Below are 6,341 nucleotides of genomic sequence, written 5' to 3' on the forward strand. Positions count from 1 at the left end.
TCGGAAACTTATAGGAAAATGAAAGAAGCCACGGAAGATTGCTGGGAAGGAAGCTATGATAAGTGGGAATCTTCTAATTTTGTATAACTTTTGATATTTAGTTTAGGTCAAAATACGGACAACCAATTACCAATTTAATGATTTACTCACTTGTGTATTCTTTTAAGTCAAAATACGAAGAAAAAAAAACGCTTTACTCACTGGATGATCACTTTATATTGATATATGAATAATACAATCACTTGACTATCAAAGTATTTCTATATTTTTCCATTAACATAAAAAAAGCATATTATTTCTTTCTTATTTTCTTTCTGAAATCCAAGAAATAAATAATAAAAATTTTCATTTTTTATCTATTTTAGATTGAAATTCAATTGGAAATCAAACTTCAATTTTTATTTATTTATTTATTTATTCTGACTATGGATGAGACCTAATCATCTGATGCAATGAATGATTTAGATTACCTTGGACAGTTCAGGTCGCCCCGCCTGGGTCTCTAGACCATGGTTCCTTTCAATATTTATGAATATGCTTCCTTGGGAAAGTGGTTAGTTTCTATGTTTAATTACCCAAATTTCGTTTATGTTTCTGATTAAATGCAACAAATAGCAGCTACTTTTCTTTTCTTTTTATTGATTTGTTCTCATTATTGGTTGTTTTTTAGTTCTTAGAGTGTGGCATCGGATTTTATTTCAAGGAAATCGTGTGGGAGCAAATCTAAAAGGAGCGAATCTAACGGTATAAGTATGTGTTTTTTTGTGCGGTTAAGATAGAACAAAATATTCTTTTGAAGCTGATTTTGTTTATCTTGTGTTATCAATTCTTTCTATCTACTTGATGTTTGTATATTCGTGTCTCTTTTTTTTTCTTAAAAAAAAAGAGTTTTGAGTTTGACCTTTTTGGGTTTAGTTTTACATTTCATTTTCTTTGGTCGTAGTCACCATTTAAAGACATAACTCCTTCACCGGGCATCATTGCTAAGCAGAAAAAAAAATTACGGTTGAAGATATGGAATATCTTGTGATGTAGATTCTATTTGTAAGTCCATTTGTATATATTACTTGATGTCTTATGTTTTCAGTAGTGGTTATGAGATCACTTTTCGCTTTTTTTCCTTTTGCATTTCTTCAATGGACATTTCGATTCACGGCTATCTTGTGACATTGTATTTTTTTGGGGGGAATTTTAGTGTTAGGATTATATGAAACATGAAATTTGGTCTACCAAATAGTTGGGCAGAATCTAATGGAAAATAATTACTTTTTTTTGACAAAATTGACAAATCCAATACATGTCACATTTCTCAATTCTTATCCTTGGTGTTTGTGGTACCTCATGTGCCTCATATTGATCCTCTGTTACAAACACACTCAGTACTAACCACAATTTGCCTCGACTTGCAGAAAGAGAAAGATGATGATTTGAAGAAAGTACTTGACTTACAGTGACAAATGCAAATTGAAGGATTTAAAGAAAAGTTGCAGGTGATGAAGCATTTTAAAACTAAAAATTACAAGTTTCACTATTTATCCAACCAACCTATTTACCATTCTGCTTAAAGAAAATAAGGTTTAGTTATTGATATATACACATTCAATTTCGCAATACCTGTGGCAATTTATTTTGTTTTATTTTACTTAAAGAAAAAACAAACATATAAAATATTAATATGAATTCCAGATTGTACTATTTTAATTTAAAGATCCAGTTAGATACCAACTAAACCAAAAGGAAGAAGGTATTACTCATGGTGCTTCATAGGAAAGAAAATAAATTATAATTATATTAGTTGGCGCTGAATATGAAGTTTGACTTTTCCTATGCAACAATACGAGTCAAACAAGTGGATAAATTGGTACTTCTTTTTTCAATAATTTATTTGATTTTTTTACCAAATACCAAAACATATTGCTATTTCGTGCACTTTTTCTCATATTTAGTTGGTATATGCAGTAAATACCAACATACTTTTACCATTCATCTTTTTGTTTCTGTTTTTTCCAATTGGTTTAAATTTTTTTTTTACCAAAAAGCAAAATACATTGTATTGTAAGTTTCATTTGAGTGTGTTTTTTATTATTGAAGTCGTTCTCCATGCATAAATAAATCAAAACGTTCTCCTGTTTAGTAAAGTTTCCCATATACTAACAATAATTAACACTGCATCTTAAATATAACAACCAACGACACACTACCTATCGCTACACCACATACATAACCAATAAACAAAAGACAAACTATGTTCTTAACCGAACCCCGCGGAGCGGGGTTTCACACCTAGTTATCATCATCATCGTCGTCATCATCATCATCATCATCATTTATTATTATCATTTTATTATTATTATTGTTATTGTTATTGTTACTGTTACTGTTACTGTTACTGTTACTGTTATATTGTTATTGTTATTGTTATTGTTATTGTTATTGTTATTGTGTTTGTGTTCGTGTTGTGTTATAAAGTTGTGTGCACCTTCGAGATCCATTACTAATTTCATTGTTTAACATTGTAATGCCTATTAATACTTGTGATTTTTGATACATATACATACATACATACATACATACATACATATAGACACATAATACATACATGCCATTTAAAAAAAATATAATACATACATATAGACACATAAACACATACATAAACATACACATACATACACATACACATTCAAATACATATACATACACATTTAAATACATACACATACATATAAATGTACATACACAAATATACCTACGCATACAAATACATACATACACGGATACACGTGTATGTGTATGTGTATGTATGGGTGTATGTATGTATGTATGTATGAATGTGTATGTTTATGTATATGTGTATGTGTATGCTTACGTGTATTTATCTATATGTATGTATATGTGTATGTGTTTATATGTATGTATGTATGTATGTATGTATGTACGTATGTATGTACGTATGTATGTATGTATGTATGTATGTATGTATGTATGTATGTATGTATGTATGTATGTATGTATGCGTATCAAAAATCACAAGTATTAATAGGCATTACAATGTTAAACCATGAAACAAGTAATGGATCATGAAGGTGCACACGACTTTATGAACGATGTTAATAATTGTAAGTTGGTGAAAATGTAACACCCGTTTCCTGGATTGGATCGGTTTAGGGCATTAAGTAGTCAAAAACTTGGTTTCTGGGGAAAACCGAGTGTCACGATGTGACAAGCTGAGTTGAAGAATACGTGTCTGGAGGAGTCACGACATGACACATAGCTGGTCACGACGTGAAAAGGGTTGCAACCCAAGCTCATGATCTTTTAGTTTTTGCTTTGTATTTAAGCATCCTAAACTCTAATTAAGGGTTCATTTCTCAGTCTCCATCACCTCAGAAACCCTAACCCGAGTTCATCTTGGTGGTTTTGGATCATTTTGAGTGGTTTTGGTGCTCTTCGTTAAAGAAGATGGTCTCTTTGGTGCATTGTTTCAGAAATCAAGCCTTTTTCCTCACCACCTTGTATTGTGTTATGGACCTTTGTAAGTCCTAAAGCTCTTGGGTTGGGTAGCATGCATAGGATCCATAAAGTTAACAACTTTACGGATCATTGAGGCCTTTTAATTAGCACATGTCTCAGATTTGAGGATTTGTGGTGGCTTGGACTCCAAGCATGAGTTTTTCCCCTCATTTTCCTTTATTTTGACGTATGATGGGTATAGGACATGCATGGAGTATGGTCGAGTTGTGTGGATGTATGTGTATGTATGTACATATGTATGTATGTGTATGTGTGAATATGTGAATGTATGTGTAAGTGTGAATGTGTGAATATATGTGTATGTATGTATGTATGTATATATATATATATATATATGTATATATGTGTCTATAGGTATGTGTATGTGTATGTATGTATGTGTATGTGTATGTATGTATGTGAATGTATGTGTATGTGTATGTATGTATGAGAATCTATATGTATGTATATGTGTGTATATGTGAAAGTAGCAAAGGTGCGAAAGGAGTAATAAATCAAAAGGTGCTAACGGCTATACACACATAGATATTAAGTATAACTTGGTGAAAATGTAGATAATCATGTATAGTAGAGGTGTGAAGAGTAAAAACGACGTTCGGTGCCCGAAATGTCGAAAATAAGGAAAATCCGTAGGTAATCCGTAGGAAATTACCGATGGAATAGCGACGGGGCGGCCGCTTCCGTCGGTAATCCGTAAGTAACTACCTACGGATTACCGAAGGAAGCGGCCATCCGTCGGCAATTTCCGACGGATTACCTAGGGATTTGCCTTATTTTCGACATTTCGGGCACCGAACGTCATTTTTTTCGCACCTCTATTATACATGATTATCTATATTTTCCCAACTTATACCTAGTACCTAGATGTTTATAGCGGCGTGCTCATTTTAATTTGTTACTCCTTTCACACTTTAACATTATAATCACATTCACATATGTACATATACATATATACACATACACATTTACACATACATTCAAATATACCCATAAACATATACATTCGCACATATAATCATGGCACACACATTCATACATACACATACATTCATATATACACATATACATACATACACATACATTCACACATACACACATACACACATATTCACATATACACATTCACACATACACAATACACAAATATTCACATATACATATACATTCACACATACATTGTAACATCCCGAGTCCAGGTATACCTTTAGAACCTTGATCTTTTGAGATATTGTCCATTTAGGCCCTTATTTTAAAAAGGGTGAAAAACGAAAACGCGGGGCGTACCTGAGGTGTACGCTTAGCGTACTCGTCAGCGTGCATGTGACGCGGAGACCACCTAGTACGTTGGGCGTACCTGTGGGTACGCTGGGGCGTACTGGGCCCAAAATGTAAACCCTAATTTAGGGTGAGTCCCCTATGTAAAGGATATGATGGCCTCATTTCTGGCCACCATTCTCACACAACAAACCCTAAGTGTGCCCTAACCCTCGTTTTGGAGCTTGTGAGTGTGTGTATGAGCCTTTGAGAGTTCTTGTGTGTTCTTGAAGGGAAGAGAAGGCCTTGAAGAAGAAGGAGTTGGAGTCCAAGCTTCTAGATCCGAGCATATCTGAGTTGAGAGCTTCTTATAGAGGTATAAAGCTTCAAACTTTACCTCTCTTTTGCTATGAGTATCTTAATGGAGTATTTTAGGGTTTTGTCCCAAAAAGGTGGAGACTTGATGAGATCTTGAACTCCAGAGACTAGGACCAACCCCTTTTGAGCTTATGAGTGGTGTAATGTCATAAAAATCCAATCTTGGTCGTTGGAATCACTCCATGCATGAGTTATGAGCCCCTTGAGACAAAAAGAGTGTATATTTTGAGGGTTGGTGACCATTTCAGCCATGCAAAGGCTTAAAGTCACTGACTTTATGGGTTAAGAGCTATTAGAGCATCTGGATCTATGAGATGAGCCAAGATCTTAACTGTTTAAGACCAAATGAGTGAGAAAGAGGAAACTGGAGAGTACGATGGGCGTAAATCCAGTACACGCGGTGTAGGGGTTGCGCATCCCCGATGTCTGCATGACAGCCAAGTACGCGCAGCGTACTCCCTGCCATTGACTTTTGTTGACTTTTAGGGTTTGGTCAAATTGTGGTCTATTAAGCCTATGGAGGGGTAGAATGGTCTTTTACCCTTCTGTGAGTTTGTAGAAGGGTTAGTCTAGCTTCTTAAGGGCCATTATTAATTAGGGATAATTATTATATGTGTTAGGCGGAGGCTAGACCGGTGGTTAGAGTTCGAGATTTCCGAGTACGAGATTTTCACTTGCTAGCTTACGAGGTGAGTCTTCTCACTATACTTTACCATGAGTGGTATTTTTGTGTGAATGAGATGTCTTATGTGTATGTGTTGTGTGATATTATGCTAATTGCTTGTGATATGCATACTGTGTATTATATTGAATTGTTGAGTTGACAGACCAGTGGGTCCAACTGAGTTGTGGGGCCGGAGGGTCCCACTGGGAGACATTGACCGGAGGGTCTTATTGAGGTATAGCCTCGAGTGGCTGACGAGATGTGTGTGGTATTTTGGGGAACTCACTAAGCTTTATGCTTACCGTGTTATGTGTTATGTGTTTCAAGTAGTTCCGAGGATCGCGGAAAGGCACCGGCATGATTGTACATACTGGCGAGAGATGTTGTTTTTATGATTATGGGATTGTGAATTACATTGTGTATTGTTGACATTTTAGACACTTGTGATTTTGAGATTTGTAAAATGAGTTTTACTGTGTTTTGAAAATGAAAATTTTGTTTGAAAAATTACGTT

Source organism: Lactuca virosa, chromosome 6 (genome assembly GCF_052849685.1).
Source record: "Lactuca virosa cultivar CGN04683 chromosome 6, Lactuca_virosa_CGN04683_v6, whole genome shotgun sequence".
NCBI lineage: Eukaryota > Viridiplantae > Streptophyta > Magnoliopsida > Asterales > Asteraceae > Lactuca > Lactuca virosa.